The 22,742-nt window shown below is 43.6% G+C and overlaps 1 protein-coding gene across 6 annotated transcripts in view; it reads right to left on the reverse strand.

The window, feature by feature from the left end:
- The window catches only part of LOC138755356 (hepatocyte nuclear factor 4-gamma-like), a 150,681-nt gene extending 128,639 nt beyond the window's left edge, over window positions 1-22,042 (reverse strand). For 2 of the 6 annotated variants that reach the window (XM_069921178.1, XM_069921177.1), the window contains exon 1: window positions 21,828-22,042. The gene's annotated coding sequence lies outside the window, so the exon portion shown is untranslated. The other 4 variants (XM_069921174.1, XM_069921176.1, XM_069921172.1 and 1 more) reach the window with 2 other exon arrangements.
- Window positions 22,043-22,742: the final 700 nt, after the last annotated feature.

Raw genomic sequence — 22,742 nt, forward strand, 5'->3', positions numbered from 1 at the left:
ATGAAGAGGGAAGATAATAGTTTTTCAATTGAAGAACCCTTTCTTGCATTTCATGAATTTTCCAAAAAGACGGTTGAAGAAATTGCAGAGAAAATCTTAGACTTCTTAGTAAGTGTCAGTCTGAACTTTGAAGTCTGTGGGTCAAGCATATGACAATGGTTCCAAAATGACAGAAAAGTACAGTGGTGCACGGGCTATCTGAAAGGAAAAGGATGAGAACTGCATTTTCTCCAGTTGTGCCAATCATACTCTGAACCTCATGGGTACGGATTGTGTTGAAGCCTGCAGAGAAGCTATAACATTCTTTGGAATCATACAGAAAATGTCCAATGTCTTCAGTTGAAGTCCCCACCAGTGGGAGATACTGAAAGAACACCTTCCTGTCTCGCTGCATAAAATGTCAAAGACAAGAATTGACTGTGTAAGACAAATTAAATGGCATTTGGATAGTGTTAAAAATGCAGTGGCAGAGCTGAGTGAAGTTACTAATTTGACAGCAGAGGGCAAATCTGATCTTCAGGGTATCAATAAATACTTGGATACCTTTGAATGTCTGTTGATGTCAGCCATTTGGATTAAATTTGTGATAATGATCCATGAGGTCAACTTGGAAACAGAATCTCGTGATGTCACATTAGATGTGGAAAGGGACAACATTGATCAACTATGGGCAGATATCTTGAAACAGAGAGAATTGGAATGATATACTTGAAGAAGCGCAGCATGTGTCAATCAAAATTAGTGTGCCTGATAGTTTTGCTACTCGCAGGAGGTACCCAACTCAAAAGAAAATTACTTTTTCAACATAATTGACTTTGTAATCAATGGCATTTCACGTTGCTTTTCTACAGTCAGGGACATTTGTGGACTTTTTGATTTTTTTTGTGCCATTTTAAGCAGTTAGATGAGAATGAGTTGTTACAAAAAGCTAATCAGTTTCATCTGCGATACTCAGGTGATATTTCATGTGACATTCAGAGTGAAATGTTTCTTCTGAAAACGTTTTTTTGTGAATTTCAAACTCGATGCTATGTTACTGAAGAAAATTTATGGTCAAATATTGAACTTGAGATGGGGGCATTGTGGAAAATATTGCCCAATCACATTGCACAGTTTTCTGTCATTACCAGCAACAGTGGCCTTTAATAAGAGGAGCTTCAGTGACCTGAAATGAATCAAGTCATTTTTCGGTCCATAATGGTGCAAGAACATTTGAAAATGAATGAGCAATTTTGAGCATTAACAGTGACAAAGCAAAGCTGCTTGATTTTTCTGATGTAATTGATGAATTTGCTCAAAGCACCTAAAGCATTTCTGAATGTGAAGAAGTGATGACTATTTCTGATCTGTAATTTCAAATACAGAATAAACATGAATGTACTATTGTGTTTATTACAGTGGAGTTTATTACTCCTCTTTATTACAGTGCTATATATTTTGAATAAAATAACTTGCCATTACTTTTTTATAAATCATTCTAGTTCTTTTATCCTGTTCTGTTACATGCATATACCCATAAATAAATTAGATGCAATTAGCACTGATTATAAAAATACTTAAATAGCAGTTTGAAATAGGGCCTACATTTCTCATCTGGCCTGGGCCTACTACCAGTTTTGCACAGGCCTGCCTCCACCCATGACACCCAACGTTACTGCTTTGAGTTGGTAGGCTGGGCTAGACGCAAGGATTCAGCAAACAGCCTTGATGAATAAACAGCCGCCATGCCTCAGTAAATGTGCAAGCATAGGACAGTAAATGTGCAGAAGATGGAAAGACCAGGAAGACGATCGAGGTAGTTGCCAATCGGAATCCATGGATGAACTGGACAGTTGACACACTGCTGAAGACTAGGATAGAGGCATTCAAGTTAGGAGACACAGTCCTTCACAGGATGTCAAAATAAGATACCCACAAGACCATCAGAGAAGCAAAGAGATGAATCAAGTCCCAGGAAAACATAACAGATACATGGCAAATATGGCAGGGCAAAACACAAGAAAAGAGCAACAATACACACTCTTTGATAAATGAAAGATGTTCCATCTTTGAGCGAAATTCATCCACATCTCTGTTTAAAGCTGACGCCTTTCAATCCTGAAGTTGTCCACTCTTGTCTAAGATTCTCCCTCCTTGAGAAATAATCTTTCTACATCTAAGGCCCATGCCTTTCAATATTTGAGAGGTTCAATGAGATCCCCCTCATTCTCTTAAATTCCAACGAGTACAGGGCAAGAGCTGTCAAATACTGATAACACTAACTCCCAGAATCATCCTTATGAATGTCTCCTGAATCCTCTCTCCAACATCAGCAATTTATTTCTTAAATGAGGAGCAAAAAACTGCTCACAATACTCCAAGGGAGGTCTCACATCACATCTTTGCTCTTACATTCTATCCCTCTTGAAATGAATGCCAGCATTTCATTTGCCTTCTTCACTACTGACTCAACATAAAAGTTTACCTTCAGGTTATCATACATGAGGATCCCAAGTTTCCTTTGAATCTGGACATTTCAATTTTCTCTCTATTTAAAACATAGTCTGCCCATTTATTTTTTTCTAAGTGCATGACCTTACACCGTCCCACTTTTGCCACATCTCTGCCCATTCTCCTCATCAGTCTAAGTCCTTCTGTAGCCTCTTGTTTCCTCTATACTACCTGCTCCTCCACCTACCTTCATATCATCTGCAAACCTGGCCACAAATCCATTCATTCCATAATCCAAATCACAATTTGCAACTTAAAAAGAAGTGGTCCCCAACACCACCCCTATGGAACACCACTAGCAACCAACCAGAATGATAACCAAATTAGGACCCAGTGCATTTCTGTCAATTAGGTAATGCTCTACCTATGCTAATATGTTTCTTGTTACATCATGGGCTCTTATCTTTTTAAGTAGCCATATGTGTGGCTTTCCAATGTGGATCATCTCACATTTACCAACATTGAACTCAATCTTGCCAGACCCTTGCCCATTCATTTAACCAATCTGTATTCGCTGCACAAGTTGCTTTTCCACTCAATTTAATATAATCAGCAAACGTAGATACACTATGCTCTGTCCTCTGTTCCAGATCATTAATGTATATCGGGAACAGTTGCAGGTCCACCACCTATCCCTGAGGCACCCCACTCACCACTAATTGGCAACCGGAAGAACACCCCTATATCCCAACTCTACTTTCTATTAACTATCCTCTATCCATGCAAAGACATCACCTCAAACTCTATGAAAGTCCTTTATATGGCAGCTTATCTTACACCTTATGGAAATCCAATGAAACAACATCTATCTACTCCCCTCTATCTAACAAGCTCCTTATATCTTCAAGAACTCCAGTAAGTTCATCAACAGGGCCTACTTTTGCTGAATCCATGATGGGTCTGCCTGATGGATCCATTTTACTCCAGATGCCACTTCTTTAATGATAGCTTCAAGCATTTTCCCAACTACAGATGTTAAACTAGCCTTCCTTTTCCCTACATCCTTCTTTAAATAGTGGCGAGACATACACTATCTTCCAATCTGCCTAAACCTGCCCAGAGTCAAGAAAAATTTGGTATAAATTCAGTCATTTTTTTCAGTACCCTGGGATGTATTCCATCAGGACCAGAGGACTTAAGAATCTTTAGATCCACAGGTTTGCCAAGTACAAACTCTTTAGTGATAGCTATTTCATCTAGGCCCTCACGTCCCATCACATTCATAACATCTGTCTTTGGCATAGTAGACGTGTCCTCCACTGCGAATACTGACACAATATAGTTATTCAAAGCCTCAGCCATTTCCTCATTACCCAATATCAATTCCCCATTCGCATTCTCCAAGTTTTGCTAACTTCAACGCTAAACGGGCTGCCCTAAGTTGTAAAAAAAAAAATACCATTCAATTATCTTTTGAATTTTGATGGGGATGGTGAGATGTTTAGCCATATTTAATTGCCATGTAATCCAGCAGAGTTCTCATCTTGTACAAGGTATTCACAATCAATTTAAAGAGTTTTTTTAAAGAACTTAATTATGTATTTATACATGGAAGTAGCTCACATTTTACATAGTACTGTAGCGGCGGCTACACTGCTCCTGCAATAACACACACAACCAGATGGGTTGAGCTCAGTGAGCAGACTAGTTTATTGCAGGCTGCTGGGCTGCACTTATACTCCCAGCCTTCATGGCTGAGAACCGCGCTGGAGGGCGCTGACGTCACCCGGGCGTCACGTGGTCCACAAGCGCGGGTTTCTGAGCCCCGAGCTGGAAAGGAAACGCCCGATGGCGCAATTTTGGCCAGCTGCCCTGCCGCATGGCTTACAAGTGGGGCTGGTTCACCTGCCTTGTGGTGAGCCACTACACAGCCTCCCCCCCCCAATGAATCAGTGCCAATGTCCTTTTTTTGCTGGGCAGCCTCGCTTCTTAGGCTGGGCAATGACCATGGGCTTGGTGGAATCGAGTGCGCTGACTTCAGCCTGTCCATGGTAAACAGTTAATGCCTGCCACCCAAGTCCAGCATGAACGTCGAGCCGGAACGCTGTATAACCTTGTAAGGTCCCTCATGCAGTCGCTGCAAAGGTGCCGCAGTCAGGCCCCACCGAACAAAAATGAACTCCGCGGAAAGCAGCTCGCCAGGAACATAAGACGGGCAGGTTCCATGCCTGGGCAGCGGTAGGGGTTCGAAGAAGTCCAAGCGTGTCCTGAGGTGAGGAAGTAGTTCTTGCAGCGATCGCTAGGGATTGTGAGGTGCGTTAACGAACTCACCAGGTAGTGCCAGCAGCGCACCGTAGACCAGCTCAGCAGATGATGCCTGCAGATCTTCCTTGGGAGTAGAACGGATGCCCAGGAGCACCTAAGGCAGTTCATCCATCCAGTCAGGACTGGTGAGCTGGGCCATGAGCGCTGACTTAAGGTGCCCAAGCAGACGTTTGACCAGTCCATTGGCCTGAGAGTGGTAGGCCATGGTGCGGTGTAGCTGAATCCCCAACCAGTTGGCAAGCTGTGCCCAGAGCACAGAAGTGAACTTGGCACCTCAATCGCTGTTGAGGTGAGCCAGAACGCCGAACGGGGCGACCCAACCATGCAACAGTGCTCGGAAGCAGGAGACACTGGAGGCGTCTGGCATCAGGATTGCCTCGGGCCAGCGAGTAGTGCGGACCACCACCGTAAACAGGTAACAGTTGCCCCGGGAAACAGATAAGGGCTCAACAATGTCCACGTGAATGTGGCTGAACTGTCTCCGGACGTGCTTGAAATCCTGTATGGACACCCTGGTGTGCCTGTGCATCTTAGATGTCTGGCAATGGGTGCATGTTCTGGCCCAGGCCGCGATCTGCTTCCGCAGCCCATGCCTTACAAACCATTCTGCCACCATACGGACCGTGGACCTCATAGACGGATGTGAAAGGTCATGGATGTGACGGAAGACCTGCCTTTGCCACTACTGGGGAAACAATGGCCGCGGGGTGCCCAAGGATCTTGGTGCCTTCGCCACTCAGAGTCAGGAGGACTCGGAACTGCAGGCCGGTAATGGCAGTCTTGAAGGCCCTCGTCTCCTCATCAGATTCCTGGTCCTGGGTGAGCTGGTCGAAGTAGAGGCCGGATGTCAGCGCGCAGATGGCCGGTCGCGAGAGTGCATCAGCAACCACGTTGTCCTTCCCTGCTTTGTGCCGAATGTCAGTGGTAAACTCCGACACGAAGGAGAGGTGATGTTACTGGCAGGCCGACCAGGGATCCTTTGCCATCGCAAGTGCCTGGGTGAGGGGTTTGTGGTCTGTGAAAATGGTAAAAGTTCTTCCCTCCAAAAAATAGCAGAAATGCCACACTGCCAGGTACATGCCCAATAACTCGCGGTTGAAGGCACCATTCTTGCGTTCTAGTGAGAAAAGCAGGTGGCTGAAGAATGCCAGCAGTTTCCAATGTCCATTCACCTGCTGCACCAGGATGGCACCAACAGCTGTGGCAGAGGCATCGACAGAGAGTGCCATATGCAGGTGGGCGAGCATGGCGGCCTTTCCCAGGATGTCCTTGGTGGCCTCAAATGCAGTGCAGGCTTTTGGGTTCCAAGCAAGCGTCTTGTGCTTGGCTGCGATGAGGGCAAATAGCGGCTGCGTGATGCGTGCAGCTCCCGGGATGAAGCAGTTGTAAAGGTTGACCATACCCTCGAACTCCTGCAGCCCCTTAAGGTTGTCTTGGCATGGGAACTTCCTGATAACAGCGACCTTCACAGTGGCGGGCATGGCTCTTTCGGCCGTGATGATATGGCCCAGGAACTGCATGGACTCTTTCCCGAACTGGCACTTGGCCGGGTTGATGGTAAGGCCGAAGTTGGCCAGCTGGGAGAAAAGGGCACGCAGATGGGCCTTGTGTTGCGCCCGGTCTTTGCTGCCGATGAGGATGTCATCCAACTAAATAAAGACAAAATCCAAGTCCCTGTCCATGGGACACTGGAAGGTCTGAGCAGCGTTCTTGAGCCCAAACAGCATGTGCAAGAATTCAAACAAACCAAAGGGGGTGATGATGACCGTCTTCGGCATGGCCTCACTGGGATCTGGTGATATCCGTGCACAAAGTCAACCTTGGAGAAGACCCTAGTGGCGTGCAGGTTGGTTGTAAAGTCCTGGATGTAAGGGATGGCGTAACACTCAGGAACGGTTGCCTCATTGAGCCATCGATAGTCTCCGCAGGGACGCCAGCCACTGGAGGTTTTCGGGACCAGGTGAAGCGGCGAGCCCCATTGGCTGTCAGACCGCCGAATGATCCCCAGCTCCAACAGTTGCGAAAACACCTCCTTCACTACCTGGAGTTTGTCAGACGGGAGCCAGTGTGCCTTGGAGTGAACTGGCGGGCCCTGAGTGGTGATGTGGTGGAACACCCCGTGGCGCGGCAAGGCAGTGGAGAACTGTGGCTGGAGGAGTGTCAGGAACTTGTCCAGGATCTGCTGGAACTCGTCTCTGGGCATGCTGATTTGCGGTTGCTCCGAGTGGGTGGCATCAAGGCGAATGGTCTGGAAGGTACAGGCGTCCAGCAGGCACCTTCCTCGAATGTCCACCAGAAGCCTGTGTGCGAGAAGGATATCTGCACCCAGGATGGCAGTTGGGAGGGACGAGACGGTGAATCTCCATGCCGATCTGGAAGTGGACCGTCTTGTCTCCATATTTCCGGATTGCCATTGCGTTGGCCACATGGAGGGGAGGTCCACGAGGTCAGTTCCTGGATTCAATGACCATGGTTGGGATGACGCTGATCTGGGCTCCAGTGTCAACGAGGAACTGCCAGCCACTGACTGAGACCCGCAGATGGAGAAGGCTGTGTCCTTGGCCAGCCGCCGCAGCCATTAACAGCGGCCAGCCTGGTCATTTCCCTGGAATGAGCAGGGCTGACGACACTTCCGGGCCTTGGCTCCTCAGTGCTGGTGGTACAAGCAGAAGCCTGAAGCGGAAGCTGCGGCCTTGGTTATGCTCTTGGGGACCCTTGCAGGGGCTGGGTGCTCTACCGCAGCGCTAGGGTCAGGATTGGCATGGTCGTGCCCGTGTCTCGTGACCTGCTGGACCACTGAGCCTTCTGAGAATTATGTGAGGAATAACTCTTGGGCCTTCTGAGCGACCTTCCTCGGGTCAGTGAAGCTCTCCTGAACCAGCAGCGGGCGGATGTCCCCGGGCATATGTTTGAGAAAGATACGCTTGAAAAGTGGCCAGTTGGTGTGCTCACCCGTGAGCGCGAGCATCTCGTCCATCAGTTCCATTGGGGACCTGTCCCCCAGGGCGTCGAGGTGCAGCACCCGAGCGGCACACTGGTGTTTGGATAGTCTGAGGGACCTGCTAAGCACTCGCTTGATGGTCTCATACTTGTCCTTGGCGGGTGGGTGCTGAACAAGGTACAGCATGCATCTGGCGGTGGCCTGGTCCAGGGCAGCGACCACATAGTAGAATTTGGTCGTGTCGGACAATATCTGGCAGAGGTGAAACTGGGCCTCCACATGGCCGAACCAGGTTTCTAGCTCCTGATCCCAGAATTCAGGCAGTTTTACGGCTATAGCACTGATCCCAGGCTCGCTCAGTGTTTGAACCAGTCGGGGTCACCAATTGTATCGGTGGCTACATTGCTCCTGTAATAACACATGCAACCAGACAGGTTGAGCTCAGTGAGGAGACTAGTTTATTGCAGGCTGCTGGGCTGCACTTATACTCCCAGCCCGGACCTGGCTGAGAACCGCGCTGGAGGGCACTGACATCACTCAGATGTCACGTGGTCCCCAAGCGCTGGATTCTGACCCCCGAACTGGAAGGAAGTGAAACCCCCCCCACCGACAGCGCCATTTTGGCCGGCTGCCCCGCTGCATGGCTTACAAGCAGGGCCAGTTCACCTGCCTTGTGGTGAGCCGCCACAGTACATTATTTAACTATTATCTTATGTCCAAGAATTTGCACCAAAGCAATAAGGAGTGATGTGCAAGAAGGAGTGAGATACATTGTTCCAATACATTTTGTAGTGACCTAGATAAACCAGTACTTTTTCTTTATTACCACATCTTTCAACCGAATCAACTGAAAGCTTGTTTTCCTGGCTCTCCCCTTAGACTCAATGGCAGTTGTGCATGTACTGTATTATAATTCTGCCACATTCTTAGAGTGGAAATAAAATTGTGCTGTAATCTGGCAGCAATGAGATTGAGAGACAATTATTTAGGCAAACATAGTAGTTTACTTCATAGGCTTTGGAATCTCAATAGTGTTTGCACAAGTTACACACCAACACTTGCTAATTTCCAAAATTGGAATGTACTGAACATTATTAGGAATTGATCTAAGAAGCAATATGGAGACCTCCGTTCATGCGGATGCATTTGAGTTAGAGGCATATCTTCTGATTCCAAAAACTCAAGACGAATACTGATTATACTGTCGTTATATGCATAACACTAGCCTTCGAAAAAACTGCCTTTCAAAAGTCCAGAATGTTTGTAGTGATTCCTGAAATTAAACACCTGTGCAGATTATTTCTAGTGACTATCACACTCATTAGCCACAGATCATGCTGGCATGGGTACAATTTCTGGAACAAATTTGCACTATGTGATTGAATGCAGATACTAAAATCTGAGTATCAATGGGAATGGAATGAGGAAAGTGGCTGTGGTCTAGCGGATGGCTGAGGGAGAGGCAGCTGGGTAATTGGTGCTAGTGTTGGAAACCTGTAAATTGGCTGTAGTTGAGGTGGACAGATCAAAGTGATGGTTACATGGAGATATTTCAATAAATTGGTTTCTTCAAAGGGACAGAGATTCACAACTAGTGCTTAAAATAAATTGCAAGGCCCAGCCATTCATGATGTACTGCTAAATTTCCCAAGACCAAGGGAACCTGCCTCAGTAGAATTTGCAGTCCAGTTCCCAAATCCATACAGAGAGACTGATATAAATGTTATTAACAAGCATCTGATCACTCATGAGCAGTAAACAGATACATTATCCACAAACACCGTAAAAATGGTAGCATGAATAACGAGTCAACTTTGGAAATTCTTAACTTTTAACCAACCCAAGTATCATCTACCAAGTGGAGTTAATCTCAAAGCCAATAATGTGTTCAGCAACAGCAGAATGAGCCATTTTTTCTTAAAACATTATTTTCACATTGTCTAATTAGTAAAGAATAGATGCAATAGGCTATCTGCCCTTTGATTCTGCTTCATTGTTCAATAAGATCAGAGCTGAACTATCTCAACACCATTATTCTTACTTTGAGACAGTACCCCATTGTTCTCAACTCTTCATCTAGGAGAAACGTCCTCCCTATATCCACCCTGTCCAGATTCGAACAATGTTGTTTGTTTTACTGACATCACCACTCATTCATCTAAACTCTTGTGAACAGAGACCTAACTTCCTAATAGTGTGGCTATTAGCTTCCTTGTGAATACATCATCTTGACACTGTCTTTACCAATGTTTATCATAGCTCAGTATAGAATACTTCGGTGACCTGATGGTCCAAATGATATTTAGACCCCAATGTGGACATTTTTTTTTGATGCATGCTGTGGTTCTGAAACTGCCAATGTTTTGGACTTCACGACCTTGTGTATTAACCAAGCAGAAGCCCGATTCCTGTTGAGGGAGATAACATCTGATTCCATGTGATTCCACTATATAGTAAGTGCCATGGATCAAGAGATGGCATGCTGAGTTTTTGATTTTTCTGCAGCCTACTCTGGAAGAGGCCAAGTATATGGTGCTCAAGAGTCTGCTCATCCACACCTTTGGCCTCTAGAGACATGAGAGAGTGGCTTGTTTATTTGGCTTGAGAGACAGGACTTCTTATGCATTCAATGAATGAAATGCTGACACTAGTGGTAGGGCATGGACCCTGCCTCATGTTTGAGCAGGCTTTCTTGGAACAGTTGCCAGAGGATGTTCACTGCTGGCCAATGAGGATTTCAGTGACCCACGGAGAGTCGTTGCCTGTGTTGACATTCTATGGTGGGCTAAGCAAGAAAGCACGACATCCATAGGATAGGTCACCAGATCCCTCTCATAACAGCAGAACCGTGCAACACCAACATTAGACCGGTAGCAGGGTCCATCAAATCCATTGTCAGATTGCCAATTGGCCAGGAGACAACAGGATGAAAATAGCACCCATTAGTGTTTCAACCATCAATGATGGGGCACAGAAATTCACTGCTGCCAACCTCCCTGTGCATTTCAGGAAAAATGCCGTGTCAGCCATCGCTAATGGCTATGGCGCTGGCCATAGAGACAGCCTTTTATATGTCTGGGATAGACATTCTGGCCAGTGTTTCTTGGTGGATACAGGGGCTGAGATCAGCATGCTTCCCCCTTTGGGGCATGACACACATTACAGAAAACCCAAGCCATCGATGAAAGCTGAAAACTGTAGTACTATCCAGACATTTGGCATAAAATTCCACTTCGGTTCGGCAATACTAAGTTCACAAGGACGTTCACATTGGCTGCAGTTGCACATCTGCTACTGGGAGCTGATTTTCTCAGAGCTCATGACCTTCTGGTTGATCTAGAGGAATGAAGGCACAGTCATACCTTCACCCTAGGTGAGGCCAAGCTGCCAGCCCCGCATTCAGAAACTGTTACTCATTCAGAGAATGAATTTGCCAGGTTGTTGGCAGAATTCCCTGCAATAATTACACCGCAAATCATCTCAGCGATGCCAAAACATGGGGTGCAGCATCACATACCAACCAAAGGGCCACAGCTGCATGCCCAAGCTCACAGGGTCCCTCCAGATAAACTTTGTCTGGCCAAAGAGGAGTTTGAAAGGATGGAGGACATGGGTGTTGTACAACAGTCCGATAGCTCCTGGCCCTCCCTGCTCCACATGGTACCCAATGCCAGAGGCGGATGGAGACCCTGTGGTGATTACCGCAGGTTGAATGAGGTTACCGCACTGTATCACTACCCAGTACCACATTTACAGGACTTTTCATCCAACCTGCAGGGAGCCTGCATCTTCTCCAAGGTGGACCTGGTCCAAGGGTACCCCAGTCCACCCAGATGACATTCCAAAAACACCTATTATTACACCCTTTGGCATTTTTAAATTCAGAAGACTGTCTTTTGGGCTCAAGAATGCTGTGCAGACTTTTCAATGTTTAATGGACAGTGGGGTGCAATCTCAACTTTGCCTTCATTCACCTAGGTGGCATACTTGTCACTAGCCACAGACATCAGGAATATCTGTCCCACCTGCACAAGCTTTTCACTCGTTTGAATGAGTTTGGGCTGGCCATCAACTAGGCCAAGTGTCAATTCAGATTAACAACAAGAGTTTTTAGGTCATTAGAATCAACAAACACGGAGAAAAGCCACCACTGGCAAAGGTTGAGGGGATTCAGGCATTCGCTAAGCCCAGCACAGTTAAAGGTGGAATGGTGAACATTTGTCACCAGTTTCTACCATCAGCGGCTCGCATCATGCTTCCCCTCTTCGCCTTGGCGTCAGGCAAGGTAAGTGATATCACTTGCAATGAAGAACCATCAGTAGCATTTGAGAACACCAAGGAAGCACTGGCTAATGCTGCATTGCTGGTCCACCCAAGAACAGATGACCTGATGACCATCCAGTACAGCAGTAGGAGGGCTGTTTGGACAGTACATCAATGGTCAATGGAAACCATTGGTTTTCTTCAGCAAGCACCCAAGACTACCAGAACTCAAGTACAGTGCTTTAGATCGAGAATTGTTGGCACTGTACCTAGCTATCAGACATTTCAGGTACTTTCTAGAAGGCAGGCATTTTACAGCTTTTATGGACCACAAACCACTTACATTTGCCTTCACTGAGGTATCAGATCCATGGTTGGCTTGTCAACAGAGACATTTATCATATTTCTGAGTTCACGACAGCCATCAAACACATCTCCGGAAGGGCCAACATAGTGGCAGATGTGCTGTCCTGCCAGCCATGCCCTCATCACTCTGCTACCATCGGGAAGGAGGTAGAGGAACCTAAAGGTGAGCATTCAGCGACAGAGGGATGCTTCTTCCCCACTGCCATTAGATTCCTGAAAGATCAATGAACCAAAAACACTGCCATACTTTTCACGCACTACTATTTTCATTTCTTTTTAATATATGTTATTGACATAAGATGGTTATAATCTGAATGTTTACTCCATGACGCTGCTACAAAACAATGAACATCATGACTTGTTCATGACAATAAATTATGATTTTGAACATTTCAGCATTCCCCAAACTTATCCACCATAGAACTTCTTTCTTAAAATAGTTGATAAAAGCACCTAAACATTTTAATAATCACACAATGTCATTGCCAATTAGTTCAGCATTCAGAGAAATATAACCTGTAAGTAATGGTACATTAACTGCTGGCCAAAGTGCAAGACCAAGTTCTACCATGTGCTGATGCAGACTCAATTAAATGTCTGGTAATATTTTGACTGAAGTAAACAGCTGATGAATAATCAGCTCCATTCTATTTGTAAGTTTAAGTCAGGTGAATTATTTTAAAACTCTTACTAGATTGGTACAGTTGCTGGGAGTGCAGTTAAGCAAACTAGTGTCCTGACATGTTTAAGATATTTTCATCAAAGCTGATTGGAGTGCTCAAATAATATTTTCCAGATAAGGTATTAAACTGAAATGAAGAATAACCAATGTTGAAATAAATTTTGGTCAATATTCCTCCTTCCAGAACACCACAAGAAACAAACAGTCTGATGCATTTGCAAAGCATGAGACCTTCAGCTGTAGAAATTGCATGCCACATATGACCTCAAAACAGTAACCAAACTCCAAAGTAATCATGTAGTGCAAAGTTCATTGCAATACTTAGACAGATATAGTGATGTGTACAAATAATCTATTTTTCTCTTTTAAAGAATGGCAGTTATTTTGCTGTGACAATACCCCGAGCTTAAAATGTGAAAGCTGTTTTTAATGGCAATCTTCAACGTTTCTGCGAATGCCTCTAGCATGGTTCAATGTACCATTTGCTAATAATGAAGTCACAGCTCCAATTCTTTGTTGTAAATCAAAACAAGCATTACTTCCATATTAATTTTTTGTTCCCACCCAATCATATTATATTTTATGTAACCAAATAATTCAGTTTCTTAGTTTAAAAAAAAACAACACTGGAGAAACTCAGCAGGTCAAATAGTGTACATTATGTGACAAAGATTTTTAAAAAAATACATCACTAACATTTCTGGCTTGAGTCCGAAATCAAGTTATGGAAAATGTCATCAGGCACCCGAATTAAAAGGTAAGGGGAAGGCCTGGTCACTGGTGTCACTAAGGGAGTGCAGACCGCACTGGATGACATCATCAGAGGGGGTGACACCAAAATGACTATCACATTTTTTGTGCAGTTTATCAGCAGAAATGCATTATTTTTTATAAAATACCCCTGAAGTTAGTTATAACAAAAACATTTTTCATAAGCCCAGCTGTCATGTATCAATATACCTACTAGGCAAAATCTCCATGCTAATTTACTTTTTGAACACTCTAATGAGCTCCAATCAGAGCTATCATTATTACCCAATTACAGTGACACTTTGAATCACATGGTTTTGTTTGCATGAGCTACAACTACGTGCTGTTGTTTTCATTGCTGCCTGGTGTTTTTTTATAGTCACTGCTTTTGTCAATTCTTTTGGTGTTTTAGCTACAATATTGTGGTAATTAGTATTTGTGAATATATTTAAGCTGTGTGTATGATTTTGTAATTTAAAGGTGTAATTTTAATTTTACTAGTTGGTATCTCATTACTATTGCCATTACATTAGTGATATACGGGAATTACAATTTATGAAAAAACATTTCTAAGGATTCTGTATGATCTAGTATGGGAGAAGGTCCATGGGGGTGGAGGGGAGGGGGGTGTGACACCATGAGTTACTGCACAGTGATACTAACTATTAGAAGTGTTGACAATTACACAAATATATACAGTAGTTAATAAACAAAAGTGATGGAAAAACTCGCCAGTCACTGCAGCATCTACAGGAAGCAAAGATATATCACCAAAGTTTCGAGTCTGAGCCCTTTATGACCAAAAAGCAGGCAGGCGCCTGAATAAAAAGGCAGGGGGAGGGAGGATAGAAGAAAGGGTAGGGGGAGGAGTACAGGCCAAATGCCAGGATGCCAACTGCCTTTTTATTCAAACGCTTCTCTGCTCTTTGGACATGCCTTTATGAAGGGCTCAGGTCCAAAACATTGGTGATACATCTTTGCCTCCTATAGACACTGCAAGACCTGTTGAGTTGCTCCAGCACGTTTGAGTATTAAATACAGTCACACCATCTGCCGACTTTCTTGTTTCTCTCCATGAAGTAAATTTATTTGTGAAAATGTGCAGCTTTGAAAATATAGAGGTGTACTGTTTAATCCTGTGTAATTTTGTAGCAAATTAACACTGCCAAGCATTGTAGATCAAATCTAGGTCAAATCGTCATGCAAACTCAGAGATAGAATGGCCCCATCAATACTTCCTGGTGATTTCTTTCTGCATTACTATTTGTCTTAAAATTCCATGAATTGTATTAACAATACTGCAATAGATGGCCAAGATGACGCACTGTACCAAAAAAATCACATGATTACTAAACAATATTTCGAACATCTGAAGGTGTGGCAAAACTGGCTACAGCTCTGACTAAGAGCTGTACCAGCACAATATCCAGCCAGTTCTGTTAAGATTTTAGAACTGAGGTAAGGACTTAATGTATCCTGCTAATTGAATCAGTGAAGACCTTAAAAGGATGGGTTTTTTTCAGTCATCCCTACATTATTATCTAAAACTTAATTTTTAGAGAAATTTAATTATTTTCTTTGCCCCTTCTCCAAAACCCTTTGCTTACTCAAGGGTACTCACAATGTAATATTCTGGCTCATAATATTCTGGCTGTGGTAAATTTGATAATCCTATTAAATAAAGCCATGCCAGTCATCAGAGAAAGATTGTAATCCTGGGATATCATTGCCAGATCAAACAGCTGGATGACAACTTTATCGATCATAGAACCGTACTGCAGAGGAACTGGCCTTTTGGCCCATGTGTCAGTGCCGAACAAATCAAACTAAAACTCTGCTGCTTTCACTTGATAGATATCCCTCCATCCTCTTCATAATTCCTGTGTCAGTTTAAAAGCCTCATAAAAGCTTTTATTGTACCTGAATCCACCTCTACCCCAGGCAGCCTGTTTCAGACACCTACCACTCTCTATAAAACATTGGTCCCATACATCTTCATTAAACTTCCTCCCCTTACCTTAAATGCACATCCTTCAGTGAGGGAGAAGTATACAGATTTAAGACATCTTGATGAAGGGTCCAGACCCAAAATGTTAGTTTTAATTTTGAGAGAACTGAGATATAACAGCAAGAATTTAAAACTGATGCTTTATAAAGCATTGGTCAGACCACATTTGGGGCTTTGTGAACAGTTTTTGGCCCCATATCTAAGAAAGCTTGTGCAGAGGGTCAGGAGGAGGTTTACAAGAATGATTCTGTGGATGAGAGGGTTACTCTATGAGGAGTACTTCATGTCACTGGGCAAGTACACACTGGAGTTTAGAAGGATGAGCCGGGGATCTCATTGAAACCTACCAGAATGTTGTGGAGGCCAAATCATTGGGTATAATTAAAGGGAAGCTGATTGGTTCTTGATTAGTAAGGATGTCAAATGTTATGGGGAGAAGTTAGGAAAACGGGGTTGTAAAGAAAAATACCTGAGTTATGATTTGCATGGTAGAGCTAATTCTGCTCCCACATCTTATGAACTTATGAATCATCAACACTTATTTTCTCCCACTGATGCTACTTGACCTGCTGAGTCATCTAGCAGCATGTTTATTGTGAAGAATGCTTGGATGTATCAACTGTCAGCATCTCATGAACTCTACGTGTATCCTCGTCAATTTACACCAGGGGTGGCCAACCTTTTAATTATTTTTTAAACTTAGACATACATCATGCTAACAGGCCATTTCAGCCCATGAGTCCATGCCAGGGGTGAAAGTTAATTGGGTGGCACAGACTCATGGGCCGAAATGGCCTGTTACCATGCTGTATATCTAAATTTTAAATTTAAAATAAAAAGGTTGGCCACCCTTGATCTACACAGACCCGATGCACTAAATAAACCCTTGGAGTATCTGGATCCTATCTTGGAAAGTGACATCTGCAGGCACCACTTTCCTCCCACATTCCTTGAACTGATCTGTAAATATTTTCTACGTCATTTCCAACACCTTCCTAAAGTGACCTATATTAGACACTATTCTCTACTTATAGCCTTACTGGTGTTTTACAAATATTCTTAGAGAAACCAGTTAGACAGAATACTCCAATTTCAACCTAATGTCTAGATTTTCAACACGACTTCCTGGTTTTGTAATCTGAATCTATAAAATCCTAGTATGTTATCTGCTTTACAAACATTCCTTCAGCATGTCTTTATGCATATGTACCAAGGTTCTTCCATTGCTGTACATCATTTATGACCATTCCTTTTAGTCTATATTGTCTCAATGCATTATTTCTTCCTCACAGAGATCATGTTGATTCAAGTTTTTGTCAGTTTTATTTAGAGGCTAGTTCCCTGCTGTTGACCAGATTCTCCATGCATTCTTCGTACTTCCTCTCCTAAGATGTAGAAGTATATGTCAGAGAGATTGGTTATGAAACAAAGTGCTCTGGATGGCTAATGTGTAATATAAAGTAAAAGTAGTCATTTATTATCTGAGCCATGCAACATAACTAGAAAAGCAAAAACAGGACTCTTTGGAAATGTTTCCTCTGACAATCATTTAAGAGTCCTTTACAAGCCTGTGAGAAGGCATTCCCATAGGGAAATGGTTTGGCTTTTTTACTTTAGCTGGATTTAACTGGCAAACAGTGAAGCAGACATATGGTTAAAGAACAGGACCAGCAACCGAAATGCTCACAAGTTCAAAGCCAACCAAATGAGTTGTGTAAAATGCAGCCAATTAAATCATCAGGAATGTCAATAATAGCAATAATGGAATTTTTGGATGATTGTCAAAATCTCATTTGGATCCAGAATAACTTTCAGGGGAGAACCTTTCCTGTCCTTTCCCAAAATAGACTGCAAATCATCTACCTTAAGTGTCCTCTGTTTAACTCGCAAGTTCTCGCATGCTGTTCTTACCAGCAGTACAGGAACAAAAAGAGCAAAATCTCTCAAGTTGACATATCTACTGCTTTAGGAGTATTAAAGAATCCATTGTTAGTTTATGAAATTTTTGTAGCATTGTGGACATCATATTTGTCAATGTAGTTTTGTCACCAGCTCAGTACCACATGATGTGAATGTTTTACATTTTATGTGGTGATCATGACACTGTTGGGTATTAATGATGCTTGTGGTGAAGTAATTTCTTCTGGGTGAATTATGTCAATTTGAAACAAATTGGTAGTCACAATATCATTCATGTAAACAACATTTTATGTGTTGTGTGCTTTCATCAACAAAGGTTGTACAGATTATTTTATCTCTTGCAATATTTAAAGTTTTTAACTGATGCTCCTGCTAAAATACTGACATAAAATGAGAAGGTTTTATTTTTGATATAGGTGGAATTGCTGAATCAATGCCAGAGTTGTATCATATAACTTCAGCTGCACCATTTCTGCTGAGTGTGGAATTCACAATTTGTGGCTTAATCCTTTCTGTGCTAAAGGTCTTGTTTGTTTTTGTCTGCTTTATGTGTTTTCTGTTTAGCTGTCCAAGAAGCATATGGTGACACTTTACCATACAAAGTAAAAAATGTTTCACGCTTTGCCCAAAAAGGAAAGCTCAAGGTATTTTTAGAGCTTTATCATCCAATGTTAACACTGCTTTGAAGGCAATCTGTCCAAACAGAATTCAAAGTAGGCAAAATAGTGAATTTAGAATACCTGATAGACTCTCAACTAAGACAATGCAGACACAATCCAAACAAAGAAGCAGAACTTTTGTTAGCAAAGGAAAATGCATCTGAAAAGGCACATTCACCATAAAATCGATCCAGTGCAAGATCCACCTATGGCAACATTAAGCTTTGCATATGGCTGACAGGTGAATTCCCAAAACCTATCTTTATTCTTTTGAAGTGTGAAAAGGATGAAAACTGAACTAGATTTTTAACCAATTAACATTCACCAATATTGTTGCAAATATGAATAAAGTCCGCTATACAATCATCAGTTATCGTTACAATTTACAGCGCCCTTTTGAAAATCACTTCATCCATTCCAGCTGTTATTACCATTGCCTCAGTTATATTGTTGAAATCTACATTTCTGCTGGTGTCACTGGGGGAGGGGGTGGTGATGACACTATCAGAGGAGGTGAAACAAAAATGACTATCAATAAAATTTTTTGTGGTGTTTCAGCAGAAATTAATTTTTTAAATAAAATAGCCAGTTATAACAAAAACCACACTTTTCATAAGCCCGGCTGACACACACCGATACAACTACAAGGCTAAAACTCGATGCTAATTTACTTTTTGAACCTCCTAATGAGCTCTGGTCAGAGCTATCATTATTACTCAATTTTGCAGGTTTTGCCTGCACGCCCTACAAGCATGCACTGTTGTTTTCATTGCTGCTGGTGTTTTTTTATATATAATCGCTGCTTTTGTCAATTTTTCTGGTGTCTTAGCTACAATATTGTGGTCATTGGCATTTGTTTTCTTACCGAATTTCAACTTTAACCACATGAAACTATGTAAGTACATTTAGGCTGTGCTTGTGATATTATAATTTAAAGATGTAATTTTAATTGTGTTAGTTGCAAGCTACTCTTACCACTACATTCAGTGATACACGGGAATTACGATTTATGTGTAACAAAAACATGACTGGATTCTCTCTGGTCCGGTTGGAGATGAGGTTCTGGGGTAGGGGGGCGGTGGTGGTTAAAACCATGAGTGACAGCACCGGGTGACACCGACCCCAGTGACGGCCCTGCGTATTCCCCACCTCTCAGCACGGCGCCCCTCCCCTCCGCGACCCTTCCACATCCCCGACCACAACCCCAGAGGGGAGTGTGGCATCCGTACATTAAGCGATCAGGTTCATTCTCCGATTTGTCGGAGTTGCATAGAATCCAGTTCTGAGAACAGAATCAAATAGAAATTGGGGTTTTTCAACAATCCCAGACCCGTTTCTCGCTTTTCACCTGGTATTTCACACGTCGCAATTTAACTCGTGTCCAAGGCGCACTTTGCAAACCCAGTTGGTTCAGTCTATTGACTTAAATGATCGCAGTTCATCAGATTTAAAACGCGGACACCTCTTTGAGTAAATTTATGCTCTGGTTCAGTTCAGAGTCAGGTGGGAGTTAATGACCAAGGTCTCCTGACACGACAGCCAGAAACTGAGACCACGGAAATGTCCTTCTTTATTTACATGAGTGTTTGAACTAGGCGACTAGGCGAGCAAATATGGGGTTGTCTGTTAGGTATGATTAAAAAAAACCACATTTAATAAAACTTTCAGTTCTATATGACCTGTAGATTCTCTTTAACCACACTTGAATCAAAATTAAAGGCTGGGAGCAGTTTGATTTCTGGCTGGGCTGTCCCCATTTTTAAGAACAATCCGATTAGCCTCTCTCCCACATCATTCGCTTTTAAGAAAATCATATTTAAAAGTATTTGGACATCGCAATCTATTCCCGTAGTCCTCGTTTTCCGCCCACATTTAACAAGCTTAAATGCAGCAGTTTGGTTTTCTAGTTTGCAATGTTATTAAATCGAGATACTGCAAATATAAGGAAAATAATTTTCAAATGTATTACTGAAATCGGGCCAGAAAGACTGGTAACGACCTCGCAGCTCAGTGCTTCGGATTAGTGGCATTTCATTCAGTTTAGGGCTCATGTTCGCTGACAACCTGTCCAATCACCGCCAGCGGGATGGGTTCCCCAGTGCTCAACTCACTCACACACACGACACGACACATACATACACATACACACACACACGTAGACATACACCAGACATATACATACACAGAAACATACACTACAAACGTATAGACATACACCAGACACATGACACATGTCTATATATATATACACCAGACAGACACATACATACACACACGTAGACATACACCAGACATCATATACATACACCAGACACATGTATACATACAGACACCAGACACACACATATATATATACACCAGACAGAGACGCACATACATACACACACGTAGACATACACCAGACATATACTTACACAGAAACATACACTACAGACATACACCAGACACATGTATACATACACAGACACCAGACACATGTCTATATATATATACACCAGACAGACACATACATACACACACGTAGACATACACCAGACATCATATACATACAGACACCAGACACATATATATATATATACACCAGACAGAGACACACATACATACACACACGTAGACATACACCAGACATCATATACATACACCAGACACATGTATACATACAGACACCAGACACACACACACACACATATATATACACCAGACAGAGACGCACATACATACACACACGTAGACATACACCAGACATATACTTACACAGAAACATACACTACAGACATACACCAGACACATGTATATACACAGACATATACATACACCAGGCACAGACGTATACATACAGACATACACCAGACACAGACATACACACACCTACAAAGATACACACACATAAATACACCAGACATACCACGCACACATCGGACTGAAGGTTAAGACGTTATCCGTAAGTTCCCAAGAGATGATAAGGACCTTCAGGGTAATTTATATTATTTTAACGTAAAATAAAACTTGATGTTCCTCCTCCCACACTTTCGAAAAGCCTCACACATTGGTGGGAGGGGAGGGGGGGGGGGAGAGAAACAGGAAGTTTTATTTTATTCGACAGAGTGCGGGCGACGAGGGAAAAGCGAAGGTCTTGAGAACAGGCCACATGGATCCTTTCGTGGAGGGGGAAAGAAGTAGTAATTTTTTTTTTAACGAAAGGCTGCCGATTCCTACCTTCCGTCTGGTTACGAGGCGTTCGCGGCCGCGCTGCTTGTTGTCATTGCAGTGGGCGGCCGTCGGGGGTGGGTGGAGGGGGAGGGGTGGGGGGCGGCGGACGGCCAGTGGGCGAGGGCTCAGCCGAGGCAGGGGGAGGACGCTGCTGTAAGGTGTGCCCTTGCCATCTGCTGCCGAGCGCCGCTGGCTCCCAGGCCTTGCCAAGCTGTCACCGCTTCGATCTTTGAATCACCTCCAAGGGGGTGGAGATGTTAAACAGTAACTCACGTCCACCGCCACTCTCGTTACTTTGTGCAGCGCTGGTCCTTCCCCGCACTGGGTTCGCTTCTTCGTGGATCGTGCTCTGGGGAGGGAGGGGCTGGATACTGCTCGGACTTTGAGCAGGTAAAGGCAATGCCGTGGACGATCTCTCCCGCAGCACCCAAGTCACCGGCACAGGGCGGCCTGACGTTCCCTTGTCCCTGTGACTACATTTTCCCACTTTAGATAACCCGTCTCCTCACTTTGGTTTGCCTGAACAGAACAAAAACCGTTCTCACCTCCTCCCCCCACCTCGAGGCTCCACCTATTCCTGATATCACCTGTGGTGTGCAAGAGAAACTCTCGGGGAACTGATCCCAGCGGGGACTGTCCGCGTTCTCATTTCAGTCGAGGACACGGTTTCACTGCATGACCCCAAAACAATTGTGAGAGTCTGCATTCTGAGACCCCCCACCCCCACCAGGCGTCCTTTACACCCTTGGATGGTTTGGATTTGCCACCCATCAGGCGAACAAGCGCTCTGATTGCATGTTTCCATTCATCTGCAGTTAAAATAGCTCCCCAACTTTAAACAGTGAAACACAAATCCTTCACAGTGGAACATTTGCTTTTCTTCAGTTTTACAGGCAGGCAACAAAATACTCCAGGCTTGTCACTGTATCTGGACATTCCTGTGGTCTGGAAGTTCTGTTATCTCAATGATGGAGTTGGAGGCAGTTCGGAAAATCCAGCAAGTCACCCAACGAGGTTACTTTACTGAATGGGAAAAGCAGAATTACACAGCCATTCTCCATGGGGACCCTACAAACCCCTTGAGGGCCGGAGCACGTTTAAGTCAACGTCTTATTTTCTTTACACCTCAGGTAACATGTTTTATTTATATATGTTTTAATATAGTTTGTCAGGAAGAAGCACGAAAAA

The sequence above is a fragment of the Narcine bancroftii genome, chromosome 2 (genome assembly GCF_036971445.1).
Source record: "Narcine bancroftii isolate sNarBan1 chromosome 2, sNarBan1.hap1, whole genome shotgun sequence".
In the NCBI taxonomy this organism is placed as follows: Eukaryota; Metazoa; Chordata; class Chondrichthyes; order Torpediniformes; family Narcinidae; genus Narcine; species Narcine bancroftii.